Raw genomic sequence first — 20,117 nt, 5'->3', positions numbered from 1 at the left:
AAAAGCAATATTGCTTTCTGTTAGTTGCTGTGAAAAGCCTTCTTCACTTTAAAGCTTTTCTAGCATGAGGGCAATGAGAATGGTTGCATTCTCATTGAACTCTCCAGACAAAAAGTGCAAAACGCTCTGAAATGAAAAACGCTATGTAATCATAAAATATTACAGGATGAAATTCCACTTCAGTGGATCACGACATATGAAGACAGATGTTTTATTGGGTCATCTTTCAAAAGACTTATTTAGCTCCCTCAGTGTTCGCAGTAACTAGTGTCAAGCACTTCCTTGAATAATAATAAAAAAAAAATATATATAATCAGTCAACATGTATGGTAACTAAACAGAACAATCTGTAAAGATTTATCTTCTAGTGATGTTGGTACGTCAGGAGAACAAGAAAAGAGCAGGAAATGTCTTACAAAGGAATCATGATATTCAGGATAATCAAATCACATTAAAATGACAGAAAGGTAAAATAATGAAGGTTCTACTAATATGGTTAAGATTTTTAAAGAGATAAATCTATACTGACTGTAAAGAAAAATGACAGGAAAACTAACATCTAAGAGTAAGACTTTCCAAGAGTAAGTCAAGGTTTCGTAGAAAATTGAAAGCAAGGAAATAATACAGATATGAGACTGCCAGAAGTTTATCTGTAAAACAGAAAAAGAGAAGCTCAACATCATTAAGTGATCTAATATTGAAAAACAGATCAGAAGTGCTAGCACTAAATGAAAAGTGTGGCCTGACCAGCAAAACAATACACAGCTAGCATCGGGATGAGCTTTGCAGGCAGCAGCTCAGGTGAGGAAACTGAATTCCTAGATCTCCCATGTCCTCCCTTTAAAGGTGAGAGGATGCGTCACTGGCTATAGGGTCAGCTGACCAAAACCCACTCTTGTGTTCACTAGATACAGACCTGACAGAAGTGCACCTCACTGTATCAGGGTAAGAGGTAAAGAGAGTGGGACTCTCCACCACTAAGTTAAAAAGTCAGCCCTACATTAGTCCTGAGGCAACACAGCAGACAATCCCTACCCTTGAATTCAAACCTGAGCCCTTGCCCCAAACTAATACAGATCACAATTAAACTATGTCAAAGTAAAGATGAACATATATTCAAGAAGTTGGATAAAATTAACCATTTTGGTGCAACTATGCTAATAGCTAGTTAGAGGAGGATAAACAGCCAAAAGAACAGAACTGAACCTGACGAGAGAATGAAAATAAATAAACTTTGAGTAATATCAAAAGGGTTTACTATAATTAGCTACCTGAAAATCCTCAGTTTTCTATTGTGATTAAAATTTGGGAAATAAGAAGCAGCAAGTCAATTTGATTAGTTCAGCTCTATAACTATGCAAGAATGATATATAAGGGAAAATAGCATTTATAAAGTAAATGAAAGATGACAAGAAACAAAAAAGTCAATTTATCCTTCAAACACTAAACAGCTCCTGTTAGCGAAACAATTTCTAAACTCCAGTCACATTCACTGCAAACTCAAGTTATCATTTGACGTCTGATTATCATTATACGCAATTTCTTTAACCATTGTGACTATCAGCACGACAGTGACCCTTTCACATTCCCAGACTGATGTAAATTAGTCTTTGAATTGGTATTCACTCCCTATATGCTTATCAAAAAAAAAAACCCGAACCAACTTTCCACAATCATACAACTTTGATTCCTCTGTGGCTACCCTTCACAGCGCCAAATATTCAGATAAAATGAAATCTTGTTTATGGCAGTGACCAACTAATGATGACTTAAAAGTAAGTCATAAAAATATCATAGTGAAGCTGGCAGCACAGTATATAGTGGTTATCTGGAAATAATATCAACTAGTGAACAGTTCTTGTAAGGAAAAAAAATAACACTTGCCATATTCTCTCAGGCATGAAGACAGTCTGGTATTCAAACATAGCCTACATTTGTCCTTAATCACACTGGAGTCTTTTCACCCTTCTGTGCTTCAGTTTTCAGTATTTGTAAAGTTGTGTAATCCCCCTCCAGCACAGAATTTGAGTTGTTAAAATAAATAAGTACCTGTAAAACCTCTAGAAATTGTTTAATGTAAGTAGACATGCCACAGTATTTTAGTGAGCAGTAGTTTTAAAAAATATTACTAGAAATCCAACGAGTCATGCTCCAGAAGAAAGTACTCAGAACCTACATTATTAGTCCCAGTTTCCAATATTTCACTCATCAAATTATTGTACTTATAAAATTAATCATTTCAAACTACAGCAAACAAACTAGAAAAATGGCAGGAATGAAGGCTGATACAATGAGAAGGGATGGTAACACAAACAGAAAAATGAATGGTCTCAGACCCTGGTAACTATGAGTGCTGTAATCCTGAGGTTGTGTGTGACCACTCATTCACCATGGCTAACTGGCTGTGCATTACGAACATCACTACTGTCAGGAATCATCCCACAGCAGAGAAGAGGTCTTAACTCTGAGGCCGCTTTTTGCCACTTAAAACCAGTATTTTTGCCAAATCTCTCATAACAGAAATTCAAGTTGCATGCTGGTAAGGATTTTCTTGAAAGATAGTTCTAGCAGTGCTTACAAAAAGAGCCAACTCCTTAAATAGTCTTTATAAACAAAACTGAATAATTTATACCAGAGAAAGAGCAGAGAGGTGTGTGGTTTACACCTTAGCTTCACAGTCTGATAATTTTCTTGGTATCTTGGCTTGATCTGATTATTCATATTTTTTCGCACAATGAGAAAAAGCTTTCCAAAGTGCTATACATGACAAAAAATCTGCAACTATTCAGCCATTCCCAAGGAGACTTGCTAGCTACAATTTTTAGATAAGAACAACAATCAAGCTAGCATTTGGTGCATCATGTTAAGGAAGTTCCATTCACCTCTTGTGTGTCTTCCCTCCCGCACCCACTGAGATACCAACTAAATCAGAAAGGCCTCCACAGGATGGGCGAAGAGGTCACCCTATCCACAACATCTAATGCTGAATGTACGAACAACATCAGAAAGCTTACATATTTTCTTCTATGACGACTACAAAGTTGTATTATCTTTGTTAGTCAAGAATACCATAGACCTTTCTGTAAATTATGTACTCGTGAGAAGCCATTTTCAGATCTTTAAAGGTGAAAATACATGCTCTGAAACTTACATTCAGAACTCAATTTGAAAGTTGGTCTATGAAAATGAGTAATTGCTAGACACATAAGATCAACGTAGGAGCATTAAGTGCATAAATAAGGACGCTAACAAATACTATGTATAAATACTCAACTTCAAAACTGGTGAAGCAGCTACTGCACAAAGTATGGAATAAAAGTACCATCTATCAGTATAACTTTACTGCAGTAACTTCTTGATGCTAATGTCTTTTTACATTAATCAGGAGCCCACTAAAGACATATTCATTGCAGTAGCAGTATTAGCTACATAGAAGGATATTCTTTTCAATCTAATCTAATTTGGGAGTGTAAGTATATGGAATGCAGATGAATCGTCTCTTCAACAGAGAAACAAATGAATTGGAGCACCTCTCCTCTGGTTTTCTGTGACATGCTTTTTCATACAAGGTTTGTCCTAGTTATAACTTTTTCTCTTTATCTCTATATCCTAATGACACAACTAAAATCAATCATCAGGCTTTCTGTTGCCATAAACAGAGAGATGAATCTGCCACAGCTTGAATTGCTGTTACAATATACTTAGAGTAAATTATCTACTCAGGGATGACAGAAATCCTGCCAATTATACAAAATTATTTTGACCTCTTAAGTGTCATCAGATTATTATTGGAATCATTGACACCCTGGATTTCAATATTTGAGATTTAGAAAGTTTAAGCATGTGTTCTGCATCTAGAACAACTTGGTATACAGCTTCAGCTCTTAATAAATCCAAGTTGTTTCAAAAAGTAAAGATCGTACTGCAAACTGCATGAACTTGGTATAGGATACTTAACTTCTAACCATTAGCATTTTTATCATCCATAGTGTACCACTAAACTGTTACCACTGTAAGGATGGGTTTTGCTTCTGGGTAGCATTTCTCTCTCCAAATATGGCTTTTTCAAATTCTGAACATCCTCTTTGGGTTACTATTAAACCATTTTGCAATAGCAGTATTTCTGAACAAAGCACTCTTATCGTAGAGTAACCGACATTGGTGAGGGTTAGATGACCTTGGTGGTGCCGCAACATTTGTAATTCCCCAGCACAATCAATTATCTCATGACAATGTCTTTTGTCAGAGAATATTGTAATGCAATGAGAACTTGATTTTTTTCTGTGAAAGAAAAGATCTGCTTTGACTGGTATACAGAAACGTTCATACATGGGTCACTGACTGACAAGGGAATTATAAGTTACTCAGTAATAAAAAATAATAGTAGACATTTATATAGCACTGTACCTTACACATAATGACCTCCAGGCTCATAATAATAATTATTATTTGTCAAAAAGAAATTCCAGTGACCATCATATCTTTCAACAGATTTTATTTTAAAATGGTATGTAAAGAAAATCACAAATTTCAAATCTTATTTATCAGTTAAGAGGTAGCCTAGCATATTACAGCAGCTATACTAACCACTCTGTAAATAAAAGTAAAGATAATGAGAAAAAAAGATACAAAACTAAGCATCACAAAATAAATTGAAGATTTTGACCAAGAAACTTTTGTTTCAAGTTTCACAAATTATTAGCAGAGAGGAAAGAGTTGCATGCATACACATGCACAGATATGTATTACCTCATGTTTTCAAGCTTATCCTCAGAGTCACACACAGTCACAGCAATGAAACAACAAACAACAAGCAGTGAAACAAAAATCACAGCAGTGAAAAAACAGCCCCCCAAAAATCTGGAGTGTCCCGACAAATACATCAGAAAATGGAAGTCAAAATGCTAGACATCTAAAGAAGGCTGCAGCTACTAGTGTGCAAACATTTTATGCATTAAACTATGTTATTCCATAGAATTTGGAAAAAATCTAGAAGTGAAAGTAATCATGCTCTTACATGGACTAGATGAAGCATTCCTGCAAGTGTAAGCTATTTGCCTTGCTTTTACTGACAGGAGTGCCTACAAGCTTAAATTCCCTAAGAATTTTGGAAACCATCTGACCACAGAGAATTTTAGAATAGTAGACTAATTAAGTTGGAAGGGACCTTCAGAAGTCGCCTGGTCCAAACTCGTGCTCACAGCAGGGGTGACTGTAGTCATATTGGGAAGTTAGAGGGCTGCATTTTTAAATAAACCAAAGTGCAATGTTCATTCCCACAAACAGCCATTTCTAGATATCAGAGTATCAAGCACTGACATTAAACATGAAAATTAAAAGAAATATTTCAACATAAGCTAACATTTGATAACGTTCAATCTAAAAATCTTCAGAGCAATAAAATATAACATCTCACGAGTAGAGCATGAAACCAATCAACACTAAGACATCCCAGTAAACATGTCACAATAAACTTTACTGAAAGAGGGTGATAAATAAAAAATGATTGATTACTATACTGTGTAAACTAGAATTTGAGGCAAAAAGGGCTTCATTTATCTGTTGTATAGATTTCTTTGCAATAGTATTTAAGATTTAATGGTACACTACTTTTTAAAAATCTATTTAAAATTTGTATTTATTTTCACAGAAGTTATCAAAACCCACTACATATCTGAACAATAATCATATCACGTGAACCAATATTAAGTGTATTGGTTCACATTTTATCTCTGCATCAAAACACACTAAAATTAGGCATAAAAATTCATCAATATCAGGATGAAGACTTAAGACATACTAACATCTTATTTCTGATCCTATTTCAAGGAGTAAATGCTAAATTTCTTTAAGAATAAGGTGGTCCCAGGTAAGTAAAGTCAACCACCCAATTTCATGTGTGAAAGCTTTAAATCACAGATATTCAGACATATAGTTTGAAGTTTTTTATCTTGCTAATACTAACATCTGAAATAATGGAAGATTTTGTCTTTCCAGAAACAAAAGCAAAACAAAAACAAAACAGAAAAAAGGAAAGATATATGCACAACCCCAATATCTGCTTTGAAATCTGATCGTCCAGAAATCCAGAAAACCCTGCATGACTAGTAATTAAATACTGATTTGAGTAATATGGATTATTACTTTTGATTTAACAAGAAAGAGAAAACATTTTTCAGGCTGTTGAGTGTTGCTATAGTTAAAAGATGGTAACATCTGAGAATAATAATGACTAATGAACAATGTATCCACAAGATATTTCATGTTTAACTGGCACTGCTTTTGGAGAGTTAGTTCCTAAACCTTTAACATATCTTATATCACTGAAGATGATCTACGGCCCTACAGAGAAGATGCTATAGTCAACAGCATAAATGCACAAATTACATAAGGAATAGTTCTAGGATCATTTTCATATGTTCTGAAGACACATTTTATTTGAGGTTAAAAAAATACTTTCTTCTATAGCCTGTCAACTACTTAGGCAGTAGGAAACAATAAGTATATGTATGCACGTATATACACTCAGATGCATGTCTATGCACATGCAGAAAATAACTTTATAAACAGCGCAAAGAGCAAACGACTCAAAATAATTTTGAGACTGTTTTTTTCTTTCCTTCTTTTTTCGAACATTATATGAAGAAACCTAATAAACCCCTGTAGCTTAGATCTATTTTCTTGCTGTAAATCTATTTGAAATCTTTCACACTGTAATAAAAAAAAAAAAAATGAGGGATTGTCATAAAGTTCTCATGTGAGATTTCATTCTAAGTAAAAGTCAAACATACAGATTTATCAAATTAAAAGGAACACCTTGGACAAGAAGTCAATGGATTCCAGAAGTCTGGCTTTTCTCCTAAAGATGCTGCCTAACAGCGCAGACATGCTACATTCTCCTAAAGTCCAATATAACTGCAGAAACTCAGTAAGAAAGGACATGTATTCTCTCTCATCTCTCCAACCCTATATCATTTAGACCTTTGTAATCAAACTATTTGTGTAAAACAAAAATAAGTAGCAGCCAATTCCTAAAACATAGCATAGGTAAAATAGCTAGCAACTAAAACTCAAAGATACTTCAAAATATTACTGGGCTCTTCAGCAGTTCTAGTTCTGATCTTCTGCCCTAGTGGCACCTGAACAAGGGATATCTCCCTCTTCACTCACTCCAGATACCATGAAACAGTGGGTGACTGGAACCGGAGGCTAGATTACTTCAATCAACCCAGCAAAATGTGTTTATTTACAACTAAAACTTTGACTGCTTAATTTCTACCATAATATGAGAGACAGATTAAACAAGAAATGCTTCTAGTTGCTTGATTGAATGTTATGTGGGGCAATAAAACTGTCCAAGTTAAAAACTTGTTAGTCTTAACCTTAGCTTCTACTTATTCAACTATAATTACTTTTTTCTGTATGAATAAATGGGAGAAAAACATCCTCCATTGTCACAGTGGAGACAGAGACCTGATGACATTCAAAACTTACTTGACTAAGTCAATTTGACTAAGTCAATTTTCCCTTATTAGAAAATGAAAAAAAAAAGAATTTAACTAAATGATTGACTTTGTCGTACATTCAGAGAAGGTGGAATCCAGTCTGTTTAAAGACTTGTAGTTCAGGGAAGTAACAACAAGGTTTTTCTTGAACTCTCAAAATATACCAAATTTCAACATTCTCTAAAGTTAGTTTATTGACTATAAATACTGCAAAAGCCTGTTTCTTGGTCTGCCACAAGCATTTGCTTGTGTAGTTAAGCAAATGTGTGTCATTGTGTAGTTAACAGGCTCCTGCTCCTCTTTCTTCCCCACTCTCTGCTCTGACCAAAGTCTGGATTCTTATTTTTTGTTCCTTGGTGTTATGACATTTATTTTAAAGCACTTGATTTCCAGTTTCCCAAAATCTGACAAACTATTTCTTTCCCTATAATTTATAACAAAATTAATGCTCTGGGTAGAAAGGATGCCACTCATATCCTCCGAATATGGAGGTAAGTATATGAAAAACTTGAACTAGACATTATCAGTGTATTCTTAATCTATGTTAGGAGCTTTCACACATATGCAAGTACCCTACTGCTAGAGCAACTCACTCACCCCTGTGTTTACATTTTGAATGATTTCACTCTCCTAGCACAAGGGGAAAACTAGCACACAAAAATTAAGCAAGTTTTAAAAATAAAAACCAAGAGAGTTTGATGCTTTTGTAAAATCTGGCCCTCAGTAATTTACCTAAGATCACGAACAAGTTGTGTGTCAGGAGAAAGACTGCACCTGGTTTCCTCTGAATTATCTACTAATACATTGGTAATTCAACAATTAATTCCAGCTTCTGAAACTTGCATTTTTCTCATGCATACTTATAGATTCATCATATACTATTGTCTTAGAGAAGATGAACGTCCGTAGTATCTTGTACTTCTGCCACCTTTCACTCAAGAATCTCAGAGAGCATTACAATGAATAAGACTCACCATCTTATCCTAAACCAGCAGTATGATAAACACTGCAGATGTAAATAGCACATGTAATATCTAAATTATGTGGTTTTAAATCACCACATCAGATTTTATCTGTATAAATCATAGCACTTAATGGCAGTCACTTACTTAAAAACACAGTACACTATGCCGAACAATGGTAAGCAAGTTTATATAACAGATCAATAAACAACCAGCATACATTTAAATAGTACAGACTTTTTTGGCTCCATCCGCAAGGGAACAAAATTGATACTGATCAAAGATTTCTCAAATCATCTATAAATGATATAGTAAAAAGTAGCATTGAATTCAAATAGAGATAAACATACAATTCATTCAAGGAACATATCAAGAATCAAAATGCATCTGTCATGCAAGCAGCAGAATGGGTTTCACTTGGGTTTCCTTCAACCCAAGTGAAATATGTAGAAATACAAACTATGTAGCAAATCAGCTGGTCAGAAACAGAAAAAAGATTGGGAAAATCTCGTAAAGACACAAAAATGAACTCCTAATACAGAAATACTCACAACTTCAAAAAAAAAAAAAAAAGAAAATAGTATCTTATGTATCAGAATAAAAAGCTTACACAATAGTAAAACAAATACTTTTTAATTTTCAAGACAAAAATAAAAGAGGGAGTAAACATTTAGGCAAAGATAGATGCCCTCTTTTAATATGCTTAAAGGTAATGATTCATTCAGCACACATTTAGACAAATTATATTGCGTATTACTTTTTATTGATCCATAATATGTTTTTAATATGCTACTTCATAATCCAAAGAGTGCTTCTTCTTTAGTGACTGAAATTTCTGCAAATACAATTCAATTAGAAATGGGCTGCAATAACTTTGGTTTACTTTTAAACTTACTTTTTATATCATTAACATACAGTTAATGCATCTCACCAGTCAGTCATGCATCAGCTTTGCTCTGAACCTATGTGAAAAGCTGTTCCTTTTTAATCCAGATATGAATGAGAGCTTGGTCATTTGAACTGTAGAAATCAAAGGATGATCATACCACTTGCTTCTTTGGTAGTCCCTATAGGAAATTAACACGCCTTAAGCTCTCTTGTTGAGTGAGCTATTCAGGCTTGGAATAGACTTCTGAATATATTATTTTAAGTAAAACAATTGAACCAAATCTTACTTATTCCCTTCTCAAAATGCTATTATTGAATGAATCTTGTATTCCATCATCCAAATCATGCAATACACTTTTGAATCTCTCACTAGCTTCCCAAAACTCTTCTTTATCCCTGAAATGGAGTTTTTCAATGTCACCTACGTTCTGCACATGGACTGTACCGGACTTCATCTCAAATAACTTTCTTTCCATGCTTTTCTTATGCGTTTCCCAAATGTTTCATTTTCTTTACCTATTTTGCCTTAAGAGCATTGCTCTATGTTTCTAGAAATATCTCTGTCCCTATTCATCAACTCATTTCTCCTTTCCCACTTGCCCCCCAGGGTCAATCTCAGATCTCTTAAAATAGATCTCTTAGAGAAACATTTCCTTTTGTCTTTACTACCTCTATCATGCACCTTTTTTGTTTTGCTTATAAGCTGTTTGTGACGGGATGGAGCAAATTCTGCCATTACTTCAAGTATCTTTCAAAACCACAGCATTAATATACTTCTAAAAGGCATTTATTGGTTCTATGTAAACGCGCATTAATGAAAATAAGATGTTGCTCTGCACTAAAGTACAGAGTGAAATATAACATTGATGTGAATCACTTAGGTTAGATGCATCAATAATTTAATAACATTGACAACCTATAACTATTTCTACTTCTGCAGTGAATACTCCAATGCAGAAAAGTACTTGAATGCATCATGTTTTCATCCTAAATAGTACAAACTAACAACAAATACCTTCCTTGATTTAGCATGAATTTTAAGTAAACACACAAACTGTGCTAAAATTGCTTTATTGGTTCAATTACAGTATAGTACAGAAATATCAGGTTCCTATGCCATGGGATTAAAAATGAATAAACCCCCATATTATGAGACTATTTCATGACAAAAGCACACCAATAAAATGTGCTCTTTCTATGTCCCAGTAAAAAAAAAAAAAAAAAAAAAAAAAAAGTGGGAAGGGAAAAGAAGTAAGACAAAGAAGGAAAAGGTCTGGGAGAAGGAAAAAACAGGAAGAAAATTTAAGTTACTGCTTCCAAATTAATACATGGTTACACTAAGTTTTATCCAAGGGACCTGAAGCAGTTAAACACCAAACTCCATTCAGAGTTAAATGCTGGTTCAGAAAACCTTAATGTTTTAGCACTATGTATTGGTCCTTTTATTTACAAGTACATAATTATAATGCTAAACATTAAAGTTAATACTTTAAACTTCTGTAATGAGAAAAATGCATCAAATATATCTAATGATAGCAGACAGACAGACATGAATCAATTTCTTAAACACAGAAGGATTAAAAACATTTGCTGAGTTAGCAGTAACCTGTGAGATCCAAAATTGTGGAGAAAAGATAAACCAAAAAAGATAATCATTATGATAGATATAACTTTTATTTACAATGGTGGGGTGGTTGTTTTTTTTTTTTTTCTTTTCTAGAAGTATGTTCTGATTTCTAAGAGCTGGCACAAGTTTTGATTTAAAGAGTACTTACAGCTAGCTAATTAAATATTTGTGGTACTCAGAGTACTAAAAAGGAAAATACAAGTGCATAATGAATTAATATATCTATTTTGTTGATGCTATTAAAATGTTTATATGAATTTTGTTAGGTAAAATTCTGGGAGTAAGGAATGGGCACACAATTGCATGGTTAGAACGTAACCATCTTGTACGAACAGGAAGGGGTGTCACCATTAGGATCAAACCTAATCCAAAAGTGTGGAAAAGAGGATGACTCTTCTCAGCTGAAATGATCCCAGCCTTTATCTTCCAAGAGGCTAGCTGGTATATACCACCCACTGTATACCCCAATACAGCCATTCACTCATACTCTTTGGTTTATAGTGAAGGGGAGGAAATTCCTTACTCCTCTTTCCACTGTCTTTCTCTCCAAAGAAGAGAAGGATTTGATAGCAGAACGATACACTAGACACCTGATGAGTCTCTTCCAGCTGTCCTTGCCAGAACTCCAAGGTAGCTATATTTAAGTATCAATTTGAAGCTGGTAAACTTCTGCTATCACTTCTTTAACTATCACTGAGCAAGATAACGGGGGTGAGGGAAAAACAATAAACTATTCTCTAATCAAAACAGAACCAATAAATCTTCTTTCAGAACTAAAACTCAAAGGAAGAGCCCCTCCACCCAAAAAATAAACAAGATCCCCCAAAATCACTTTATACCCACAAAATACACAGGTTCATGGTGGATCCTAGAAGTTCTTTGATAGTTGACTCTTAGGTAAATACAAAAGGAAATGACTGCACAACTATATAGAGCATAAGGTGCAATTAAGGATTTATTGGCATTTAATTGTTATTAATCATGCCACTTTCTGTCACAAATCATCAACTACACACAATATGCTCTGCTTAATAGGTTTACATAAAACGTGTGTGTTTGCATATATATGCACGTATACACACACACGTTCACAAAAATAACTATTTTTCCCCCTTATTCTTAATTAAAACTGAAATCAAAACCACTATTAAAAGGTAATTTCCAATTTTATTTAAAGAAATGTGGAACATATTCTTCCAATTGGGTATTTTGATGAAGGAATTAATACTTTCATAACTAGATGGTTATCTTGCTCCCCTGCCCCCTTAACTGTTTATTTTTTGAAAAGGAAAGGCAGTCCTGCTGAAAACTATGAAACTGACATTCATGGAAACCAAAACCCTCTCTTGATCCTCAGGGCAGCCAGAGCTTGGGAAACTGCAGACGTTTCCTCAGACAACTCCAAAATGCCTCAGCAATGTCCTGGAATGCTGGATTGTCCTTGACCTCTTGCAGAGCCTGCTGAAACCAGTGCCAATTACTGTCAGTTTTGTTGGTTTATTCTGCAGTGTAGACACCTGTAGACCATGAAATGGAACAAGATTGCAATTGCTTTCACACAGGTCACCATGCAGCCATCAGCTGGTAACAACTGTCACTCATTACCTACTGAAAATGTAATCAGATTGACAGCACAGAGATGAAAGTCACCATTTTCCCTCATCATGAATCTGAAGTATCTGTTCCTGCCATTGAAAGGAGTCAGTCCTTCTCTTCTTCAGGAGTTTATATTGTTATCCAAATCCATTAAAAAAGGCCATAAAATACATGTCGATACTATATTAAACAAGTAGAAACACAAAGCAATTTGTCTATGACAATGAATGTTCTCAACCCACTTGTTCCTCAATAGTGAATGAAAAGACTATGTACATGTGCTGGGCAGGAGAAAATGGGGGGAAGAGAAGGGACAGAGTGATTTTTGTAGTGTTCCGGCAGCTTAACCAATTTGGATGCTGGCAGGGTAATGACAGGAAAAAGCTCTAAGTCATATGTCCCTCACAATTCCATCCTGCTATCAGCATCTTTCTAGTTATTTTAAAAGGGCTGTATCTCAGCCGTCTCTGCCGATACAAGGTCCAGAAATACATGATAAGTAGAGCAGCAATTTTTTAGGTGATCAGTCTTTATATAAACTGATAAAAAAAGAACAGTTAAAGTCCTATGAAGAGAGTATTCTGCTAGTGTAATCTCCAAATAACAAGTATGTGGACCATGCTGACAAGACGTTCCCCCAGAAAGAGAAGTTCAACACACAGCAAGACGTGGTGGCAAGGAACACTTGTGACTTGTGCCTTATCTATTGTGCAAGTCACAAGTAGCACAAGACCTGACAACATACTCCGCTGAACATCAGAGAGTTGAACTTCAGTAATTTCCTCTTACCATCTTCTCATCATTTGTCAGGAAATTATTATACCTGTTGTTTATTACTAGCTAACAGGCAGATAGCTCTCTCCAAACCCTAAGCTCACATAAACAGCTTTCTTTTGATCTACTGCCCCAGGAGAGTCTGACAGATAAGGACAGAAATAGATCTCTTCAGCCTGCTGAAAATGTTGTTTCCCATGCTGTCTCCCTAGCTTCCTTAGCAAGAGTGAAACATTCCAGCTAAGGATCAGATAGTCTAACAAAGATAATAGTAGTCTAATAAAAGTCTAATAAAAGATAGTCTCGTAGAAGAAGATAGTCTAATAAAAAATGTCTCATAGTTAAAAACCATCAAAATAAGCGAAGTGATCACAAAGAAAAAAACAAATGAGGTGTTGGTTAGTGGAGATCATCTGTTAAGGCAACAAATATATTTTTCACCCAATTCCTGCCTTACAAACAGATAGAGTTCACAAATCTTGAAGAATGAAATGATTGTCAGAGGGACCTTCCCTCAAACCAAGGAAGAGGAGATGTTTTAGCAGTAAGAAACACTGTTGGTATCAAGTTGTTAACCCTCTTAACAACAGGTTTTAACAATAGATTCTGTAACTGCTAATACCCTTTGTTAACCTCTTAAAAAAAAAAACACCAAAAAAAACCTCATTCAAAAATGAACTCAGTACTCCCCCCTCCTCCGGGCAAACCCAAGCAAAATGGAGAATTTGATAAGTCTGTCTTCTTTTTACTGTATTTCAAAACTTTTTTTGTTTTTTTTTTTTTTGGTTTTTTTTTTGTTTTACACCTATAAAAAGGCTATTTCATTTAGTTTCCCAATTCAGGTTTACTTTAAGACTGTGATACTTGTTCTGGTCATTACAAATAACAGACACATTGTATTCAGACTCTGTTGCAACACGTCTGCCAATGAAAGTCATTAAAATGATGAAAAAGCTAATATTGCTACGAGAACAAAGTTAGTCTTACTTCTCCCCCCAATCAGGTAATTAAGTAATTTACAAGAAATCAAGAAGGGAGAAATCTTTTGGAAAGGAGGTTCAGTATTTGTTATGAATATCTGTTAACATTTAAATATCTAGAAGTCATGAATTTTTACGATTTTGCATAACCTTTGTCATTTTATTTCTTCACAATATGAAACTCATTTCATTACATGGATGCCTTATCTGAACAATGTCACAGGGCTGCAAATCTGTGATTGCCCTTGAAAATAAGACAAACTTGTTATTTAACAAATCTAGTAGCACAATATCACAAAATGGATTAACGTACTGTTTTCATTTCACTTGTGTTCAGATATTTAATAAGAGCTTTTAATTCTAATATTCTCCAGATTTAGCTAGTGTTTAAAATTAACAAAAGAAAAGATGGAGTAAGAACAGAGAAGTAAAGAGCTGTTTCTCTTACTGTTAGCAACTAAAGTAATTCTTGAACGGCTATTAAAAATGGCACATCACCTCAGTTGTTGCTTGCACCCTGAAAAATTCCAGTAAGTTGATTCTTTGTATCTCAAGTTGATCAACATTAGGTCAAGTATCTCATCCAACATTATTTTTCTATTATGCTTTACTCTTCAACACATCTTAGTACTTCAACAATACTAACTGACAACATTGATGGAAACTTTATGAAACATTTCAGGGAAGCTACTCAATAAAAACACCTGAAATATGAACTATCTAGTATTCCTTACTATATTTTAGTTGTTTTAATTAGCAATTAATACCTTTTCCACAAATTAGGCTTATATAAAGATGAACCTTATGAATCTCCTGCAGAGTAGTCTTTACTGAAGAAGGGACATCTAACTAAAACAACAGAAAAAAAAATAAAATCAGAAATATAAGAAGGTACTCAAAAAAAAAAAAAAATCAAAGATAGTGGATACTCCTAGCTAATATACTAGCTACCATTACTATATTGCTGTTTGTTTAGCATTCATATCACATCTTCAACAAATATTTTGTCTCATAGCCATGATTTGTTACAATGCTAAAATGACTTCTGCTTCTCAGCGCTTGTTTTACACTTTCAATAATTTCTTCTCAAGTAGATGTTAGATACAGTAGCTAATTAGATTTAAGCTACTAATTTCTTTAATTCCACAAACATATATACACAGATACTCTAGCATACAAGAAAATACTAATTAATGGAACTATGTAGTGAATAATTTTTTTTATACATAATGCTTATATCTACACAATGATTTAAGAGATCTGAAAAATTTAAACAAACGTATAAGGACATACACAAATTCTATTCACACAAAACAAATGTAATAGTAAGTTGTTTATACTTATCACTGTGAATTACAACCAGTCAGATTAGCCACTGTGATACGAAGCATGTATTACCTTGCACTAAATTCCAGTGTAGCTCCTGAGAACGTATCATTTATGCATTCAGTATCACTTTAACTATCACTGTAATAATTCTATTTTCTTTGAGCCCCTAAAGATATAGAAAGAAACAACTGCTTTTTTTTAAATTCTGGCTCTACTTAGGTATAAAGAACAACCTTTCAACATTGTCTTCAGTTCTGAGACAACAAAAAGAATGTTGGGAAAGTTTTTGTACCATAATATAATACAACTAGTTCTGTCAAAATGAGAGATTTTAATAGAAAAATCCTTCCTTCTGACATTTGCTTTTACAGGCTATATCGTAAATACTGCTTGTTTGCTTTAGCCTGAATCTTATCAGAAATGTTATAATTTTCAATTAAGAGAAGGAACCCTAGAAGTCAAAACATGAAAACAAATGTTGCAAAGCTGAAGAACAAATATTAACAGTTATACAGAAAAGACTAGTATACAAATGAGACAGAGCCCAAATCTTTCTGACTTAAAGCCATGATTAAAAACAACTGTACCTAAAATTAGGCAAATGGATACTTGCAATTTCATCTTTAGATGGCCAACAATAGTTTGAAGCATGCTGTCAAAATCAGATTGACCCAAATAACGTATGTTTTCCCATTAAGTAGCTGGCTAATGCAGAGAAGACAGTCATGAAACTCCTCTGACCATCCACTTCTCTAGCTTACTTCTTCCAATGTCAGACTGAAACAAACAGCATACAAATAGATTTACTAGTGAACATACTAACAAACTGAACCACAGAAAATTTTGGTATCTTCTACAATTTTTGAAATCTTTTCGTCCATAATGACAGAAAAGGAAAAGAAAGACCGTAAAAACCAGCTGAACTGTTTCCACTAAAAGAAATAGTCCAAAATAAATTAGGAAATCTGAATTACTTCAATGGATATTTCACCCTCAGAGTAATATCGCTGATGAAAATTTCCTATGTGTGGATTTTTTCTTTTATGGTTTACAACCTTCTCAGTTTAAATCCAGTTTTTGGTGTAAAAATGTCTCTCTTCCCACTACCTGCACTCTTGTCTTCTAACCTTGCTTCTGCCCTCCACCCCTTGGTAAAAAAAAAAAAAAAGGTAAATGAAGTGGCGTTTGGTTTTTGTTTGTTGTTGGTTTTGTTTTGTTTTTTCATAATACTGAGGTGGCTTTCTGTTCTATTTATACACCAACTCACATGTTCATTCTTCTACAGCAAAAATGTCCAAAACCAATGAATATCTGAAACCTGTGACTCAGAAATTCTTATTTATTCTCAGCTACAGCAATCACCACTGCTTTTATTATAATGAACATTCCTGACCCCCGGCTCATAAAAACACTGTCAATTAATAGCAACTTAATATGGAAATATTGGAAGCAGACAGAAAAATGCTCAACATGTATATTATTTTTATTGCAATTTTTGATGCAGGAACAGCAAATGCTTGTATATGTTACCATGGCAGCTGTTCTTATTGCTTTCTTGTATGTCATTTGCTTTCAGTTGTTGTGACTCTAAGTCTCTGTGTTCCTATGTTCTTGTACAAAGTCTTGCAAAATCCAGTCTTCTGGACAACTCTAAACTATAAATAACGAATACCAAAGCATCATGAAAATTAAACATAAAATTCCCAGCAGGCAACCATAATGACACTACTTTAAAATTACAGTACGTTAAAACTTCAGAAGGTTGCATAATAAAATTCCTAAATGATTAATTTAATATACTAATCGTTGCAACGATGATTGCAGAGGCAAGGTACTAACAGGTGTAGAATATGTAAGTGTCTTCTGACTGATATAGCCAGGTGTGAAGAAAATTTAAGTGAATCGTGATGTGTCCCAAAGAAGAACAGTATGAACCACTACAACTGAAATGTAGGTTTATTTTATTGCCTTTGTTTCCTTGCAATAAGGTCAAAAGAGAAATGTGGAACCATATGTTTTGTATGGGACCATTTATTCCACTATACACTAAATATTTTACTTTTTATCAGAGCTACTGCCTGCAGTTTATTCCTTTGTATATCACCACTGTAGTTATCACCTACAGATAACTTCCATGTTAAATATTTTCATGATTTCTCTGCACCAAAGGATAAGCTTCATCTAACTACATTTTCCAAAGTGGATCTCCATATTTGTTCAACTTTCTCTTTATTATGTGCAAGTTCTGATCTAAGCCTAAAGCACGAAGGCAATCAATGCTGAAGAATGACTAGAAATGGTTTCTTTATTCCACTCCTCACTGAATAGAAAGTTTCCATTATCTCTCTCAACATCTTCACTCTATCAATTTGACAGGGGCATGCAGTTCTACACTCCACTGCCTTCACTCTAGAACTATATACAGCTTTTCTATCTTTTTCTAATATAAAAGAAAAATGATAAATGATAAAGCCTAGCGAAAACTTCTTGTCTTCCCTCATAAGTGTCATCTTCCCTTTCTTTTAATTGTTCTATACTTTATTAAAATGCATATTAGAGTAAATATCCAGTATCAGTCAAAACATATATGCATAAAATACAAAAGCTTATTTGGACAAGCAGAAAAAGAAATCATTACAGCACAATAAATGCTAATCTAGTTAAGTCAGTATGTAAGGTACCTGTGACAAAATTTATAGTATAACATCCTAGTGTTTTTTGACTGATCATTGTACCTGCAAAATATTTGTCTTACAGAGAAGCATTATTTAAGATGCATTGCTCAAAGATAATTGTAACAAAATGGCAAATAGAAAAATGTTCATTCACCTAAACAGGATTTTATCAAGCCTCAGACAGTAAGACAATACACTGCTAATTGTAAAAGCAAAGTACACCAAACGTCCAGGAAAGCACTCAAACTAACAACAGTATTAAAAAAAGGGAGTTCCCTGCCTTCACCCAGGTGGTTCTGGCAGAACTGATCCTCCCCTGCAGTGCAGTCTTTGGTCCTTCCTAAGATGATGTCTCATTTACCTAACAAGGACCCTGTTTCTGCAGGGACCCAAGATACTAAAGATAGTCTTTTTTACTCTTGTTTTTGCCTTACTGTCCCATTACATTTCTGGCTTTCAGGCTTTAATGGAGACATAAAGTTCATTGTAGAGTGCTGATGAGCTGTGGCATTGTCCGGTTAACATGTCCTGTCAACCCTCTTAAACCCATCACCTTTTACATGGTTGCTCATTATGAGTCCCTTGAGGACTTAAGTTTCCCAAATCAAAGTTTGTGTAAACTGAAAAATTACACTTCTTTACATTTTTTTATTCATAATAGCTCACAAATTTGAATCGTACATCTTGATATTAAGGAATCTTCTGGAGAAGTTCTGGGGGAGCATGGGATGTGGCTCTAACCCCCCTTCAGGTCTCATTGGGCAGCAGAAAAGGAAGGATGAAGGTGAGGGTTTGACCAAACACTGTACTGAAAAGTAGAGCTGGGAATCTTCCCTACCACTCACCTCTCCTTCACCCCCACATCCCCTGTTCCAACCCACCTCCTCTCCTTTCTCCCTTCCCACCTCGGGAGTCACCAGTCCTATAAACACACGACAGCTTTAGTGGGACTTGGCATTGTAGAAAAGAAACTGCAACAGCAGCCACAGGCAAGCAATGATGTGAGACCATAGTATCCATCTCTAGCCTCTCGCTCCCCCCCTCATTTTTGCAAATGAGAAGCTGCTGCAGTAATTACTCCAGGTTGGACTGTGGAAAAAAGGAACAAGGCGTTGTCGTGGTTTAACCCCAGCCGGCAGCTAAGCACCACGCAGCCGCTCACTCACTCCCCCCCACCCCTGGGATGGGGGAGAAAATCATGAAAAAAAAAAAACCAAACCTCGTGAGTTGAGATAAAGACAGTTTAATAGGACAGAAAGGAATGAAAAACAATGATAATGATAATAATAATATGACAATAGTAATACTAAAAGAATTAAACTATACAAAGCAAGTGCTGCACAATGCAATTGCTCACCAATCATTGACCGATGCCCAGTTACTTCCCGAGCCGCGATCCGCCCCTCCCAGCCAGCTCCCCCAGTTTATATACTGGGCATGATGTCATATGGTATGGAATAGCTCTTTGGCCAGTTTGGGTCAGCTGTCCTGGCTGTGTCCCCTCCCAGCTTCTTGTGCCCCCTCCAGCCTTCTTGCTGGCTGAGCATGAGAAGCTGAAAAGTTCTTGACTTAGTATAAACACTACTTAGCAACAACTAGAAACATCAGTGTGTTATCAACATTGTTTTCCTACTAAATCCAAAACACTGCACTATGCCAGCTACTAGGAAGAAAATTAATTCTGTCCTAGCTGAAACCAGGACAGGCGTAAAAAGACTAGATGCTGCCAGACATTGGCAATTTAGGCCCAGGATTAGTACTGCAGTTATCTCAAAACTGCA

General features: G+C 34.9%; 1 protein-coding gene and 1 long non-coding RNA gene across 3 annotated transcripts in view; both read right to left on the bottom strand.

Moving 5' to 3' along the window:
* Positions 1–20,117, bottom strand: part of CADM2 (cell adhesion molecule 2) — a 688,787-nt gene that overhangs the window by 522,668 nt on the left and 146,002 nt on the right. The window lies entirely within an intron of this gene.
* The window catches only part of LOC127012791 (uncharacterized), a 111,128-nt gene continuing 102,939 nt past the window's right edge, over positions 11,929–20,117 (bottom strand). The window contains exon 3 of the long non-coding RNA XR_007766034.1: positions 11,929–12,499. This is a non-coding gene — a long non-coding RNA (uncharacterized LOC127012791). The remainder of the gene's footprint in view (positions 12,500–20,117) is intronic.

Source organism: Gymnogyps californianus, chromosome 1 (assembly GCF_018139145.2).
Source record: "Gymnogyps californianus isolate 813 chromosome 1, ASM1813914v2, whole genome shotgun sequence".
NCBI lineage: Eukaryota > Metazoa > Chordata > Aves > Accipitriformes > Cathartidae > Gymnogyps > Gymnogyps californianus.
The sequence above is the reverse complement of the archived record's forward strand: the minus strand, read 5'-3'. Positions and strand labels throughout refer to the sequence as shown.